General features: G+C 48.1%; 1 long non-coding RNA gene across 1 annotated transcript; it reads right to left on the reverse strand.

Moving 5' to 3' along the window:
- Positions 1–7898: 7898 nt before the first annotated feature.
- Positions 7899–14541, reverse strand: LOC141092240 (uncharacterized). The gene is made up of 2 exons (XR_012232726.1): positions 13493–14541; positions 7899–9349 (listed from the first exon to the last, which is right to left on the reverse strand). It is a non-coding gene; the product is annotated as an uncharacterized lncRNA (long non-coding RNA).
- Positions 14542–17945: the final 3404 nt, after the last annotated feature.

Genomic DNA, 17945 nt, shown 5'->3' on the forward strand with positions numbered 1-17945 from the left:
TATCCGCGAGCAGTCTCATAGGTCGATACAATGTAATCCGAGAGCAGTGTCATTGGCAGATGCAATGTTGCAAACTTTGACTTGTCTGCTGTCCCATGGCTAATAGCTCGCACATCTGTAATAATTCCATTTATGGAACAACTAATTAAATCAAGAAAACAAAAATTGTAGAAATTCTAAATTAAAAAAGAAAAATCATCTCTATTTTTCTTCCGTATTTTATTTTTATATGAAAATGTGAATGAACCTTAAGGGCAATGGAAACCTTTCACTGCACTAATTCTACATGTCACTGACATCTTTATATCTATCTATTCTAACCTGTTACTGCGTGATGTTACTGTTCGCGGCACATGAATTGCCGGCTTTTCATCGTTCTATATATGTACTAAAGAATATTTAATTGGGAAAATATGTGTACATGAGAGAGAATTGCTCTATAAAAAAACTCATGTGAATATCACATTGCAATCGGTTCAGATTCACATGGAAATTGGGTGCTAGGTGTGCAGAGTCGGATTGTACTCGCATGAAAATTGCATGGCATTAGTCCTACATTTCTGGATGGAAATTGGAATGTTTTTTTCAGGGTGAAAGGTATGGGACCTTAGCTCCTATGTCAGCACAGCTTCTATCCTGCTCTTAATTCCTCACCATGTGCTTCCCTACAATTATATTTAACCCTTTTCCCAGTGCTTTATAATTCAGTGAAATGACTGCTGGCTACTTCTTTGGCGAATTTGGATGGAGCAAATAGCTAAAAATTAGACTCCAAAAATATTGAAGTTTGTTGTAACATAAGATACATTCAATCCACCTCGAACAAATTGGCTCATCTCCGGCCTTCTGCCAGATTACGGGGCTTAGGCCTCATGCTCACTGGCGATAAAATCGGACGATTGCAATCCGTTTTTTAATCGGATTGCACTCTGACTCATGTTAGTGAATGGGTGACATCTCACTTGCAATTTATTTCTCAGCCAAAATCGGTCTGAGAAAAAAATTGCAGCTTGCTGCGATTTGCAGCGATTTTCGCCAATAGAAGTCAATGGGTGCGATTAAAAAAGCGGACCAAAAACGGACTATCCGTTTTCCAACCGTTTTTAATGGATACATCACCATTCTGTGGTATAGAACACTCTAAATGGTCCTGTAAATCAGGGGTCCCCAACCGCCGGTCCGCGGCCCATCACCGGGCCGTTGCAGTGCCCTTGCCGGTCCGCGGACACAAGGGGAGCCGGGGGGCGGTGCAGCAGCTGATACTCACCCTGCATCCCGCGGCGGCTTCATCCCGCGGCGGCTTCATCCAGCGCTGAGCGGTCACGTGCTACCGCTCATTTAAGGTCATGAATATGGACGCCACTCATCTCCCATAGGCGTGGCGTCCATATTCATGGACCTTAATGAGCGGTATCACGTGACCGCTCCGCACAGGAAGAAGCTGAAGCGCCGCGAGATGCAGGGACGTGCAGCGACGGGAAGGAAGTTCAGCGACGTGAGGGTAAGTATGATGGGGAGGATGGGGGAGCCGAGCGGAGCCATAAGGGAGGGAGAATGGGAGCGGAGCCATATACACAGGGGAGGGAGAGTGGGAGCGGAGCCATATATACAGGGGAGGGAGAATGGGAGCGGAGCCATATATACAGGGGAGGGAGAGTGGGAGCGGAGCCATATACACAGGGGAGGGAGAATGGGAGCGGAGCCATATATACAGGGGAGGGAGAGTGGGAGCAGAGCCATATATACAGGGGAGGGAGAATGGGAGCGGAGCCACATATACAGGGGAGGGAGAGTGGGAGCGGAGCCATATATACAGGGGAGGGAGAGTGGGAGCGGAGCCATATATACAGGGGAGGGAGAGTGGGAGCGGAGCCATATATACAGGGGAGGGAGAATGGGAGCGGAGCCATATATACAGGGGAGGGAGAATGGGAGCGGAGCCACATATACAGGGGAGGGAGAGTGGGAGCGGAGCCATATATACAGGGGAGGGAGAGTGGGAGCGGAGCCATATATACAGGGGAGGGAGAGTGGGAGCGGAGCCATATATACAGGGGAGGGAGAATGGGAGCGGAGCCACATATACAGGGAGGGAGAGTGGGAGGGGAGCCATATATACAAGGGAGGGAGAGTGGGAGGGGAGCCATATATACAAGGGAGGCCGGGAGAGTGGGAGCGGAGCCATATATACAAGGGAGGGAGAGTGGGAGCAGAGCCATATATACAAGGGAGGGAGATTGGGAGTGGAGCCATGTATACAGGGGAGGGAGAGTGGGAGCGGAGCCATATATACAGGGGAGGGAGAGTGGGAGCAGAGCCATATATACAGGGGAGGGAGAGTGGGAGCGGAGCCATATATACAGGGGAGGGAGAATGGGAGCGGAGCCACATATACAGGGAGGGAGAGTGGGAGGGGAGCCATATATACAAGGGAGGGAGAGTGGGAGGGGAGCCATATATACAAGGGAGGCCGGGAGAGTGGGAGCGGAGCCATATATACAAGGGAGGGAGAGTGGGAGCGGAGCCATATATACAAGGGAGGGAGAGTGGGAGGGGAGCCATATATACAAGGGAGGCCGGGAGAGTGGGAGCGGAGCCATATATACAAGGGAGGGAGAGTGGGAGCAGAGCCATATATACAAGGGAGGGAGATTGGGAGTGGAGCCATGTATACAGGGGAGGGAGAATGGGAGCGGAGCCATATATACAAGGGAGGGAGAATGGGAGCGGAGCCATATATACAAGGGAGGGAGAGTGGGAGCGGAGCCATGTATACAGGGGAGGGAGAATGGGAGCGGAGCCATATATACAAGGGAAGAAGAGTGGGAGCGGAGCCATATATACAGGGGAGGGAGAATGGGAGCGGAGCCATATATACAAGGGAGGGAGAGTGGGAGCAGAGCCATATATACAGGGGAGGGAGAATGGGAGCGGAGCCATAAATACAGGGGAGGGAGAATGGGAGCGGAGCCATATATACAAGGGAGGGAGAGTGGGAGCAGAGCCATATATACAAGGGAGGGAGATTGGGAGGGGAGCCATATATACAGGGGAGGGAGAGTGGGAGCGGAGCCATATATACAGGGGAGGGAGAATGGGAGCGGAGCCATATATACAGGGGAGGGAGAGTGGGAGCGGAGCCATATATACAGGGGAGGGAGAATGGGAGCGGAGCCATAAATACAAGGGAGGGAGATTGGGAGTGGAGCCATGTATACAGGGGAGGGAGAATGGGAGCGGAGCCATATATACAAGGGAGGGAGAGTGGGAGCAGAGCCATATATACAAGGGAGGGAGATTGGGAGTGGAGCCATGTATACAGGGGAGGGAGAATGGGAGCGGAGCCATATATACAAGGGAGGGAGAGTGGGAGCAGAGCCATATATACAAGGGAGGGAGATTGGGAGTGGAGCCATGTATACAGGGGAGGGAGAATGGGAGCGGAGCCATATATACAAGGGAAGGAGAGTGGGAGCGGAGCCATATATACAGGGGAGGGAGAATGGGAGCGGAGCCATATATACAAGGGAGGGAGAGTGGGAGCGGAGCCATATATACAGGGGAGGGAGAATGGGAGCGGAGCCATATATACAAGGGAGGGAGATTGGGAGTGGAGCCATGTATACAGGGGAGGGAGAATGGGAGCGGAGCCATATATACAAGGGAGGGAGAGTGGGAGCGGAGCCATATACACAGGGGAGGGAGAATGGGAGCGGAGCCATATATACAAGGGAGGGAGAGTGGGAGCGGAGCCATATATACAGGGGAGGGAGAATGGGAGCGGAGCCACATATACAGGGAGGGAGAGTGGGAGGGGAGCCATATATACAAGGGAGGGAGAGTGGGAGCGGAGCCATATATACAAGGGAGGGAGAGTGGGAGGGGAGCCATATATACAAGGGAGGCCGGGAGAGTGGGAGCGGAGCCATATATACAAGGGAGGGAGAGTGGGAGCAGAGCCATATATACAAGGGAGGGAGATTGGGAGTGGAGCCATGTATACAGGGGAGGGAGAATGGGAGCGGAGCCATATATACAAGGGAGGGAGTGTGGGAGCGGAGCCATATATACAAGGGAGGGAGAATGGGAGCGGAGCCATATATACAAGGGAGGGAGAGTGGGAGCGGAGCCATATATACAGGGGAGGGAGAATGGGAGCGGAGCCATATATACAAGGGAGGGAGATTGGGAGTGGAGCCATGTATACAGGGGAGGGAGAATGGGAGCGGAGCCATATATACAAGGGAGGGAGAGTGGGAGCAGAGCCATATATACAAGGGAGGGAGATTGGGAGTGGAGCCATGTATACAGGGGAGGGAGAATGGGAGCGGAGCCATATATACAAGGGAAGGAGAGTGGGAGCGGAGCCATATATACAGGGGAGGGAGAATGGGAGCGGAGCCATATATACAAGGGAGGGAGAGTGGGAGCGGAGCCATATATACAGGGGAGGGAGAATGGGAGCGGAGCCATATATACAAGGGAGGGAGATTGGGAGTGGAGCCATGTATACAGGGGAGGGAGAATGGGAGCGGAGCCATATATACAAGGGAGGGAGAGTGGGAGCGGAGCCATATACACAGGGGAGGGAGAATGGGAGCGGAGCCATATATACAAGGGAGGGAGAGTGGGAGCGGAGCCATATATACAGGGGAGGGAGAATGGGAGCGGAGCCATATATACAAGGGAGGGAGAGTGGGAGCGGAGCCATATATACAAGGGAGGGAGAGTGGGAGCAGAGCCATATATACAAGGGAGGGAGAGTGGGAGTGGAGCCATATATACAAGGGAGGCCGGGAGAGTGGGAGCGGAGCCATGCATACAGGATGGGACAGGGGAGCCATGTATACAGGATAGAAGAGTGGGAGCAGAGCCATGCATACAGGATGGGAGGATGGGAGCGGAGCCATGTATACAGGATGGGACAGGGGAGCCATGCATACAACAGGGGGAGCCACACAGAGCTGGACGGGGGGGACCACACATACATTTTCTGATGATTAGAAAATAATCAGCATGTACAGTACTCCAGTACAATTGTTCTTAAGTGCTCAATGCTCCATTTCCTTGTAGGTTCCAATCATCATTAGCAGTGACGGTCATCAGTAGAAGTAGCCCAGTGCTCCCACTGAAACAGAGAAACAAGCCAGGTGCTCACACTCATTCAAAACCTATGGTGAGTTGAGTCACATTAAAAATGTTATAATTAAATGATAAATATGCACTGCTAAACTACAACCGCGTCCATAGCCCCGCCCCCTTATGACCAAAGCCCCGCCCCTGTCACACCTCCATCCCCGCCCTGCCGGGCCATGGAAGAGTGGTCTTGGTTCAAGCCGGTCCCTGGTGCAAAAAAGGTTGGGGACCACTGCTGTAAATGACTGTAGAAAAAGAGTGGCTGGGGAAAAAAAACGGATGGAAAACGGATTGAAAAATAAAAAATTGCACAGAAATCGCCTGACACTGGCATAACACTCCACCCTTTTTTCCAGTCCAGAAATTGGACCCTTTTTTTTAATCGCCAATGGGTATGAGGCCTTACACACTCTGCAGCAGCAAAATGGTAGAAAATGATTAATGAAAATGATGGAAAGTTTTTAGACTTTGTATTTAGGAAGCAAATGAACAGTTAAATAAATCCTGTGTGAAGTAGGGATGGACGGGGGACGGTATAGACACAGCACTGATTGTGGAGGTGGAGTGCCCCTCTCAGCCGAGCCGGGGGAAGGATCTACAGGTTTCAGGTTGGGGGTTTCTCGATTTTTAGCCTCCTTAATAAAAGTGCACCTGAATGTTGCTCCACCCGTGCAGGATCCCTGCCATAATTCACTCCAAGATTTCTTCTTCATAGAATTGATATTGCTGTGGTTTCATCAGGAACAAGTCCAGAAACTTTGGAAAAATAATGCACCTCCTCCTCAGTTCTCCCCTAATCAGCAATCTGCAGAAAACATGGCTGCATAAAGAAGATTTGATTTAGGGACAAGTTTCATTAAAGGGGAGGCCCATTATTTCAAAGGTATCACTAATTATACTCCGCTGTCAGTGCAGCGTCACTTGGTGCCGAGTCCCCCACCAGTGTACAGATATCACTATCGAGTGGGGGTGCAAGGACAGACGTGACCGCTGCAGCAAAACCCTCTTTAAATTCCATCCTTGACATTAAGGCTGAATAATATGTTTAAGATAAAAGTTAAACTTTAGAGATCAGCGAATCTGTAAAAATAAAATTTTGGAACATTCACTCAAATTCAGCCAGGAAATTAGATTTTCATTGAATTTATCCAATGATAAAACGCGGGAGCCCCAACGGCAGAAAAAGACGCTTGTCAGGATTTGAGGTCTCCTGACTCTAAAGAATGCATGGGCTGGGAAGAGGTTAAAAACAATGCGCTCCCCTCACCTGTTCCTGGAGCTACTGCCGATCTTCCACTGGCTCCTGCGGTAGTCTCCTCTTCCCTGGAGATTACGGGCACAACTGCCACAGGAGGATGAGAAGCCCCCACACATTGCAAGTGACTCCCCTCTATGGATGAGAAACCCCCACACACTGCGAGTGGTGTCCCCTCCATGGATGAGAAGCCCCCACACATTGCGAGTGAGCCCCTCCATGGATGAGAAGCCCCCATACATGATTGCTCTCAGGAGTCCTTACTGCTGACAGACACAGGACTCATGGCAATATCACCTTCTCTTCTCCGGACAATCATTCTTTTCATATGTCCCAACAGTTAGAGGGGGCTTCATCAGAGAAATAACGTTACCCCCGTCCTCTGCAGTGCAATCATTGTACTTCCTGCTGAATGTCAATCCGTCCTTGTTTTCTTTGAGAAAAACTGCTACTTTGCTGCACTTCTTCACACCAGGCAGCCTCCAAAATCCTTCACCTCGCCATGTGCAGATACACTGACACCTGCCTGCTGCCATTCCTGAGCAAGCTCTGCACTAGTGCTGAACCAATCAAGCAGCTAAATCCTCATTATGAGACAGTCCTGGCACTTGCTGGACTTTCTTTGCAGCAATTTAAGTAAATTTAAAGTTCATCATGTGCTGTTAAATGTTAGACGTAGGTGCAGTCTCACAAGTAGAAAATTTCCTTGTCTGTAAAGCCCTTTTGATGCAAAAGCGATTGGCTTCAGAAGAGGATGCAGCGCGGCGAGGGAGCAGAGGGAAGGTGAGTACAATTGTTTATTTTTTTTCTACACATTAAAGAACAGCAGCAGGATGGGGGATTTATCTACCAGGATGGGGCCCAGGCAAGGCAAGGGATATTTATGAGGATGCGGGATATATATACAAGAATGGGAGATATATCTACTAGGATAGGGCTTAGCATAAGAGACATATATACCAGATGGGGGCTGTATATACCAGGATGGTGCCCAGGCAGCATAAGGGACATGTAAACCAGGATGAGGGACATTCTAATTATATATACACACACATACCAGGATGGGGGAGAGGGCCTCCATCCAAATCTAGCACCAAGACCCATCATAATCTAGTTATCACACTGAGAAGAAAAATGATTTCAAGCACCTGCGCTCGTGTAAAGCCACCAGGGGGCGCTGTAGTCCAATCAGCATCCATCAGCTGCCTTGTCCTTGTAACACTTTCTCTTGAAATGAGAAGATCTCTTACATGATGTAAGCAAGTTACTTTGACGCAGTGATGACGTTAAGTGGAAATGTGTTCTTGTGAATATGTAAGGCTAACTGGGTGGTAGCCATGGTCGAGGCGCGGCCTCACGTCACCCTGGCTTCCTACAAATAAACAGTGTCTCGGTCCATAAGTGTTGGGCTGTATACTTTGCATTGTACTCTCTTGTAAGCTAGAGCCTCCGCTGTATCAACGTCCTTTGATCCGGAGCAGCCACACATAAATCAGGGGAGACCGGGTTCGTTATAACAAGTTCAACTTTACTAGTCAGCTATACAACAACAGTCTTTAGCTATCATTTTCAAGCACAGCACCCTCCGGTTTCAGTTTCTCCAACATAATACATTTCAAGCATTCGGTTACATTCAGCTCGGTGTGGCCCTACACTTGAGCCTTCTGACAGCCCCAGGGATTTCCCATCTGGCACTGCAGCATTCCTGAGATCCACTAAGTTTCCCTCACGTGGTTTCCCTGTAAGGAAGGGAATAAGGCACACTTTACTGTGCCTAGTCCAGGTTGTAGGCCCTAGTCTTTACAGGAATGTCTGCAGGAAATTCGGTATGCCTCTTGTCCCCCACATGCCAACAGCCCACTGCAACTTCACCCTGAACTTAACATAAACCTCACATACTAACACTGTGACTAAAACCAGGAAATGCTTCTCCTTTTTGCTTGACCCAATCATCCCCATACTGGGCTGGTCCAAAACATTTAAACTGTATCTTTTCCTGCAGTCTGTTGCTGGGATGATCCAACCTTTTACCTACATTCCAGCACACAGCTTGCATTACTTTGCTACATTAACACTTTACTAATACCTACACTATACCTATCCCTTATACACCAATAGGCCCACCACAGCCCATCTGCCCTAATGTTCCTACCCCTGAGCTGAGTGTACCAGGTTACCTTCGAAATTACCATCCTGGTACCCACACCGCATCATCAGTACCTATCACACTCTGTGCATTTTATATTAAACCATTAAAACACCAAACATCTGCATGTTAATATTCACACTGCAATTGTTGTCTACAGGGGAAGGTATAAGACCATCCCGGTCACAACCTTACAAATAAGTTCACATTCATGGTGAGGAATAACTATTTTTTTTGCATTTCATCTGATCATTTTCCTAAATAATATGGATTCTTGCAAATTACATCTATAAAAGCTGAAACATTGTGAAAAGCAAAATTTGGATCAGTCTCAAAACTTGTATCCACGACTTTATTATAAACTCCTATTTTCCTTTGTAATTAAAGTCTGTAATCCAAAATCGAAGCCTCCACAATGCACTCATCAATGAGAACAAGAAATCCATAAAGTCCGGCAGCAGCTCTGGATGTGACTGGAGTATATGATGTGACGCAAGCTGAAGATATGTCTTCTATTATTTAGATCTGTAAATCGATAATAAATTGCTGGAAAATGGCTCCAGATTTGGAAGGTTCTGAAATCAGAGAATCTGGCTTCATATAAATATCTGAGTAGAAACATGCCGGATCCTACCACGGACTCCAGCGCCCATCGGAGCAGGAGAAGGACGTCTGTAGAGAAGGGGTCATTGTCAGTCAGCGCAACCCCGGCCGTTCCTGCACAATCCGCCGGTGATTAATGAGCGTCATTACGAGTCTCCTCCCCGCGCCCCGGCCAGGAGTAATGGGGGTCAGAATGCAAAGAAATAGCCCTTAAAGGAAGACAAAGCCATAAAATCATCAGGTAATTACCCATCAAATATCAGCTCTGTAAAAGAGAGGGATTTAATGGAAATTTCAAAGTAATTTCATACAAGGGACTGTAAGCAAGGCTGACGAAAGCTATGTAAGGGCACCACGTCCCCACCAGCACGCCACGGCCGCCACCAACAGGAGCATGCCACAGCCCCACCATGTCCCAGCCAGCATGCCATGGCCCCACCACTGACCCAGCCATCGTAGTGCCTAATGAAAAGTCATTGTAGTGCCCAATGTAGTCGTCATAGTGCCCACAGTACATAGTGCCCAATGTACTGTCATCATAGTGTCCAATGTACAATCATTGTAGTACCCAATGCACAGTCACTATAGTGCCCAATGTGCACTCATCGTAGTGCCCACAGTACATAGTGCCCAATGTACTGTCATCATAGTGCCCAATGTACTGTCATCATAGTGCCCAATGTACAGTCATCATAGTGCCCAATGTGCAGTCATCATAGTGCCCAATGTACAGTCATCATAGTGCCCAATGTACAGTCATCATAGTGCCCAATGAACAATCATAGTGCCCACAGTACATAGTGCCCAATGTGCAGTCAGCATAGTGCTCAATGTACAGTCATCATAGTGCCCAATGTACAGTCATCATAGTGCCCAATGTACAATCATAGTGCCGACAGTGCAGTCATCAGAGTACCCAATGTGCACTCATCGTAGTGCCCAATGTGGAGTCATCGTAGTGCCCAATGTACAATCATAGTGCCCACAGTACATAGTGCCCAATGTGCAGTCAGCATAGTGCCCAATGTACAGTCATCATAGTGCCCTAATGTACAGTCATCATAGTGTCCAATGTGGAGTCATCATAGTGCCCAATATGCAGTCATCGTAGTGCCCAATGTGCAGTCATTGTAGTGCCCAATGTGCGTTCATTGTAGTGCCCGATATGCAGTCATCGTAGTGCCCAATGTGCAGTCATCATAGTGCCCAATGTACAGTCATCATAGTGCCCAATGTGGAGTCATCATAGTGCCCAATGTGCAGTCATTTTAGTGTCCAATATACAGTCATCATAGTGCCCAATGTACAATCATAGTGCCCACAGTACAGTCATCATAGTGCCCAATGTGCACTCATCATAGTGCCCAATGTGGAGTCATCATAGTGCCCAATGTACAATCATAGTGCCCACAGTACACAGTGCCCAATGTACAGTCATCATAGTGCCCAATGTGCACTCATCGTAGCGCCCAATGTGGAGTCATCATAGTGCCCAATGTACAATCATAGTGCCCACAGTACATAGTGCCCAAAGTGCAGTCATCATAGTTCCCAATGTACAGTCATCATAGTGCCCAATGTACAGTCATCATAGTGCCCAATGTGCACTCATCGTAGCGCCCAATGTGGAGTCATCATAGTGCCCAATGTACAATCATCATAGTGCCCAATGTACAATCATAGTGCCCACAGTACATAGTGCCCAAAGTGCAGTCATCATAGTGCCCAATGTACAGTCATCATAGTGCCCAATGTACAATCATAGTGCCCAAAGTGCAGTCATCATAGTGCCCAATGTACAATCATAGTGCCCAAAGTGCAGTCATCATAGTGCCCAATGTGCAGTCATCATAGTGCCCAATGTGCAGTCATCATAGTCCCCAAAGTGCAGTCATCATAGTGCCCAATGTACAATCATAGTGCCCAAAGTGCAGTCATCATAGTGCCCAATGTACAATCATAGTGCCCAAAGTGCAGTCATCATAGTGCCCAATGTGCAGTCATCATAGTGCCCAATGTACAGTCATCATAGTGCCCAATGTGCAGTCAGCATAGTGCCCAATGTACAGTCATCATAGTGCCCAATGTGCACTCATCGTAGCGCCCAATGTGGAGTCATCATAGTGCCCAATGTACAATCATAGTGCCCACAGTACATAGTGCCCAATGTGCAGTCATCATAGTGCCCAATGTGCAGTCATCATAGTGCCCAATATACAGTCATCATAGTGCCCACAGTACAGTCATCATAGTGCTCAATGTGCAGTCATCATAGTGCCCAATGTACAGTCATCATAGTGCCCAATGTGCAGTCAGCATAGTGCCCAATGTGCAGTCATCGTAGCGCCCAATGTGGAGTCATCATAGTGCCCAATGTACAATCATAGTGCCCACAGTACATAGTGCCCAATGTGCAGTCATCATAGTGCCCAATGTGCAGTCATCATAGTGCCCAATGTGCAGTCATCGTAGCGCCCAATGTGGAGTCATCATAGTGCCCAATGTACAATCATAGTGCCCACAGTACATAGTGCCCAATGTGCAGTCATCATAGTGCCCAATGTGCAGTCATCATAGTGCCCAATATGCAGTCATCATAGTGCCCACAGTACAGTCATCATAGTGCTCAATGTGCAGTCATCATAGTGCCCAATGTACAGTCATCATAGTGCCCAATGTGCAGTCAGCATAGTGCCCAATGTACAGTCATCATAGTGCCCAATGTGCACTCATCGTAGCGCCCAATGTGGAGTCATCATAGTGCCCAATGTACAATCATAGTGCCCACAGTACATAGTGCCCAATGTGCAGTCATCATAGTGCCCAATGTGCAGTCATCATAGTGCCCAATATACAGTCATCATAGTGCCCACAGTACAGTCATCATAGTGCTCAATGTGCAGTCATCATAGTGCCCAATGTACAGTCATCATAGTGCCCAATGTGCAGTCAGCATAGTGCCCAATGTACAGTCATCATAGTGCCCAATGTGCAGTCATCGTAGCGCCCAATGTGGAGTCATCATAGTGCCCAATGTACAATCATAGTGCCCACAGTACATAGTGCCCAATGTACAGTCATCATAGTGCCCAATGTGCACTCATCGTAGCGCCCAATGTGGAGTCATCATAGTGCCCAATGTACAATCATAGTGCCCACAGTACATAGTGCCCAAAGTGCAGTCATTATAGTGCCCAATGTACAGTCATCATAGTGCCCAATGTACAGTCATAGTGCCCAAAGTGCAGTCATCATAGTGCCCAATGTACAGTCATCATAGTGCCCAATGTACAGTCATAGTGCCCAATGTACAGTCATCATAGTGCCCAATGTACAGTCATCATAGTGCCCAATGTGCAGTCATCATAGTGCCCAATGTACAGTCATCATAGTGCCCAATGTGCAGTCATCGTAGCGCCCAATGTGGAGTCATCATAGTGCCCAATGTACAATCATAGTGTCCACAGTACATAGTGCCCAAAGTGCAGTCATCATAGTGCCCAATGTACAGTCATCATAGTGCCCAATGTACAGTCATAGTGCCCAAAGTGCAGTCATCATAGTGCCCAATGCACAGTCATAGTGCCCAATGTACAGTCATCATAGTGCCCAATGTACAGTCATCATAGTGCCCAATGTGCAGTCAGCATAGTGCCCAATGTACAGTCATCATAGTGCCCAATGTGCAGTCATCGTAGCGCCCAATGTGGAGTCATCATAGTTCCCAATGTACAATCATTGTGTCCACAGTACATAGTGCCCAAAGTGCAGTCATCATAGTGCCCAATGTACAGTCATCATAGTGCCCAATGTACAGTCATAGTGCCCAAAGTGCAGTCATCATAGTGCCCAATGTACAGTCATCATAGTGCCCAATGTACAGTCATAGTGCCCAATGTACAGTCATCATAGTGCCCAATGTACAGTCATCATAGTGCCCAATGTGCAGTCAGCATAGTGCCCAATGTGCAGTCAGCATAGTGCCCAATGTACAGTCATCATAGTGCCCAATGTGCAGTCATCGTAGCGCCCAATGTGGAGTCATCATAGTTCCCAATGTACAATCATAGTGTCCACAGTACATAGTGCCCAAAGTGCAGTCATCATAGTGCCCAATGTACAGTCATCATAGTGCCCAATGTGCAGTCATCATAGTGCCCAATGTACAGTCATCATAGTGCCCAATGTGCAGTCATCATAGTGCCCAATGTGCAGTCAGCATAGTGCCCAATGTGCAGTCAGCATAGTGCCCAATGTGCACTCATCGTAGCGCCCAATGTGGAGTCATCATAGTGCCCAATGTACAATCATAGTGCCCAAAGTGCAGTCATCATAGTGCCCAATATACAGACCTCCATCATGTAGTGCCCTTTTTTTTTACTGAGGGTGCTGGCGACCTACCCCACCGCCACCTTCTATATTCCATTGCACACATTTACTTAATGGTTCAGGTTTCATAGTAGAAATATTCTGCACAGACTCTCTGCGATGGGAAACAGGAAAATGTGAGCTCAGTATTGTGGAACTATCGGAAATGTGAATGCAGCTCTGAAGGTGACCGAGTGCGAGGGATGGAAAGATACAAGCTGCACAGGAGAATGTATTTGCGGATCTCCCCGCCATCAGCCGATCTCTGGAGGTGATCTGTAGCCTCAGCCGGAGTCGCACTTTCATATTTTTCTACATCTGAAGAATTATTAGCGGAGTTTCATGGCGGAATTAAAATAATCTATCTCCGAGAGACGAGAAAACGTCAGCGATAATAAATGTGCGCAGAAGCCATTAGGCCGTGCTGACGCTGCGCCTGGCGCTCATTTCCAGGGTGCGAGGCTTTGTGTCAGATCACAGGAAGAAGCCGCCATCCTCGTGAGCGCAGTTATGGCTCTCTGCAGTCTGTGTCACCGTGACACACGAAGCCTCAGTGCGGTCAGAACATCCAATTCCTACCAAATAATCAGAGCATGAAGCTCGAGGACGGGAAGTGTCTGCAAAAGGCTCATGTCTCCAGTGTATGCAGAATTGTGATTGCAGCTCTGGATGTAACTAGAGGACAATCTCTGTAGCTGAAGCCCGGAACACAATCTTCAGCATCTGACTCTTGTGCGCTGGCTCGGGGGTCATGGGCCTTTACACCGCTGCCGGTCAGTAGCGCTGACTTCTGGGTAATAATTACGCATGTGACCTTTCTTGGCGGTTTCCAGCTCTTTTCTCTGCAGATCTCACTTTGGCGCCTGCATCTCTCTGCAGCGACCGCGTCCTGTGTCGATCTCCTGCAGGATCGGCGTCCGTCCCGCTTGTTCTCGTGTCTCGCAGCGATCAGTGTCCTTTATACACGGAAAGAAGGGCGAAATTAACTTAGATAAATATTTTATCAGCAGATGACTGCGACTCCGGGCGACATCACGACCCGCGCGCCCTGCACGGTGCCAGCATGGCCTGCCACACGATAAAGGCGCCGAAACATGGGGAATCAGCGACACTTCACGTTCAGGAGCTTAAGAAAGTTGTGACTTTATTATAAATATCTGTTCTGCTATTTGCAGGTTATTCAGCTGTACGGTACACAGGAACAAGAGGTGACGAGACTGGCAGCACCAACGCCACGACTGACGGCCTCCATCACAGCTACGTCCCTGTACACACAGGTTACACCAAGCGACCCGGTGCGTCTTCATCGGCAACACGTAGAGAGCGACCCACACCTGAGACGGCGAGAACTGGAGAGAGTCACAGACACGGCAAATTCAAGGGCTATAGACACCTCCAAGATGGAATAAAATGTCACCAGCAGTCCTATGTAACACCACAGATAACACAGTGATAACTCTCTGAGTATAGATATTGTAGTAAATGTCACCTGCAGGCCTGTGTAACACCACAGATAACACACTGATAACTCTCTGAGTATAGATATTGTAGTAAATGTCTCCTGCAGTCCTATGTAACACCACCAATAACAGTGATAAGTCTCTGAGTACAGATAATGTAGTAGATGTCACCTGCAGTCCTATGTAACACCACATATAACACAGTGATAACTCTCTGAGTACAGATAATGTAGTAGATGTCACCTGCAGGCCTGTGTAACACCACAGATAACACACTGATAACTCTCTGAGTATAGATATTGTAGTAAATGTCTCCTGCAGTCCTATGTAACACCACCAATAACAGTGATAAGTCTCTGAGTACAGATAATGTAGTAGATGTCACCAGCAGTCCTATGTAACACCACATATAACACAGTGATAACTCTCTGAGTACAGATAATGTAGTAGATGTCACCTGCAGGCCTGTGTAACACCACAGATAACACAGTGATAACTCTCTGAGTATAGATATTGTAGTAAATGTCTCCTGCAGTCCTATGTAACACCACCAATAACAGTGATAAGTCTCTGAGTACAGATAATGTAGTAGATGTCTGCTGCAGTTCTATGTAACACCACAGATAACACAGTGATATCTCTCTGAGCACAGATAATGTAGTAGATATACCCATATAACACCACACATTACACAGTGCTGGCTCCTGCAGTCCCATGTAACACCACATATTACACAGTACTGGCTCACGCAGTTCTATGTAACACCACATATACAGTGCCGGCTCATGCAGTCCCATGTAACACCACATATTGCACAGTGCTGGCTCCTGTAGTCCAAATTAATACCACATATTACACAATGCTGGCTCCCACAGTCTCATGTGACACCTCATACTACACAGTACTGGCTCATTCAGTCCCACGTAGCACCACATATTGCACAGTGCTGGCTCCTGAAGGCCCATGTAACATCACATATTATACAGTGTTGGCTCACGCAGTCCCATGCAACACCACACATCGCACAGTGCTGGCTCATGCAGTCCCATGTAAAACCACACATTACGCAATGCTGACCCCCGCAGTCCCATGTAAATCCACATATTACACAATGCTGGCCCCCTGCAGTCCCATGTAGCACCACATATAACACAGCACTGACTGCTGCAGTCCCATGTAACAGATAAGCTCGGAGCAGATTCCTGATGCAGCAAGGGTTCTCTGAATCTCAGATGTAGACAAGTTCGCTCTTTACACTTCACGATTTATCCGGCGTCTCTGGAAGGAAAGATTCGTGAAATTGCCGGTTTTAATACATAATAGGAGGCGAAATGTCACAGAATATTTTCCCCCTTTCAGAAGCTCATTAGATGCCATTATCGCACTTGCTGGAACAAAAATATGAAAAACACACAATGGAGGTCAGGAATAAAAGAGGGAAATGTGCGGCCGGCAGCATCCGCCGCGGCGTGAAGTCTCCAGACGTTACATCTCGGAATCATTAACAGCCAAGACTGAAAAGGAAAAAACGGATCGAGAGACGAGTTACACGGCACCACGGTAATTCTGGAGGAGAGAAGCACAAAGCCCCCGGTACCTGCACTAATCGTACAGAGGTAAACATGGTGCCTGAAACCAAGGAAGAGGAAATGAGGGGATACTGGAGGAAGCCCTGGTGGCCTGGAGGAAAGAAGAATCCTGCGTAGAGACGACTTTACTGGGTAAAACCCTGGTGGTCTACAGTATACTCGTAGAAGACGTTACTGGTCTACAGTTTGGGAGACGTTGCTGCATACAACCCTGGTGGTCTGCAGTATGGGAGATGTTACTGCCACATGGGGTTTTTTTTGCCTTCCTCTGGATCAACATGTTAGGGCAAGTCTTCCTTCAACCTTAATAACTATGTTACTATGTTACTCCATACAACTCTGGTCGTCTACAGTATGGGAAACTTTACTGCATACAACCCTGATGGTCTAGAGTATAGGAGACGTGACCGCATTCAACCCTGGTGGTCTATAGTATAGGAGATGTAACCGCATACAACCCTGGTGGTCTATAGTATAGGAGATGTAACCACATACAACCATGGTGGTCTACAGTATAGGGGATGTGTCTGCACACAACCCTAGTGGTCTACAGTATAGGAGACGTTACAGCATACAACCCTGGTGGTCTACAGTATGGGAAATCTAACTGCATACAATCCTGGTGGTCTACAGTATAGGAAATGTGACTTCATACAACCCTGGTGGTCCTCAGTATAGGGGATGTGACTGCATACAACCGTGGTGGTCTACAGTATAGGAGATGTGTCTGCATACAACCCTGGTGGTCTACAGTCTAGGAGACGTGTCTGCATACAACCCTGTGGTCTATAGTATAGGAGATGTGTCTGCATACAACCCTGGTGGTCTGCAACATGGGAGACGTTACTGCATACATCCCTGGTGGTCTGAAGCATGGAGGATGTTACTGCATACATCCCTGGTGGTCTGCAGTATGGGAAACGTTACTGCATACAACCCTGGTGGTCTGCAGCATGAGAGACGTTACTGCATACAACCCTGGAGGTCTGCAACATGGGAGACGTTACTGCATACAACCCTGGTGGTCTAGAGTATAGGAGACCTGACCGCATACAACCATGGTGGTCTAGAGTATAGGAAACCTGTCCGTATACAACCCTGGTGGTTTACAGTATAGGAGACATTACTGCATACAACCCTGGTTGTCTACGATGAAGGAGATGTGACTGTATACAACCTTGGTGGTCTACAGTATGGGAGACGTTGCTGCTTACAACCCTGGTGGACTAGAGTAGAAAACTTTACTGGATAGAACCCTGGTGGTCTTGTGTAGAGAAGGCATTCAATTTGAATCCCTGGTGGTCTAGAACAGTGGTCCCCAACCTTTTTTGCACCAGGGACCGGCTTGAACCAAGACCACTCTTCCATGGCCCGGCAGGGCGGGGATG

The sequence above is a fragment of the Dendrobates tinctorius genome, unplaced genomic scaffold (assembly GCF_039654945.1).
Source record: "Dendrobates tinctorius isolate UK_male_01 unplaced genomic scaffold, ASM3965494v1 ptg000058l, whole genome shotgun sequence".
NCBI classification, from domain to species: Eukaryota; Metazoa; Chordata; class Amphibia; order Anura; family Dendrobatidae; genus Dendrobates; species Dendrobates tinctorius.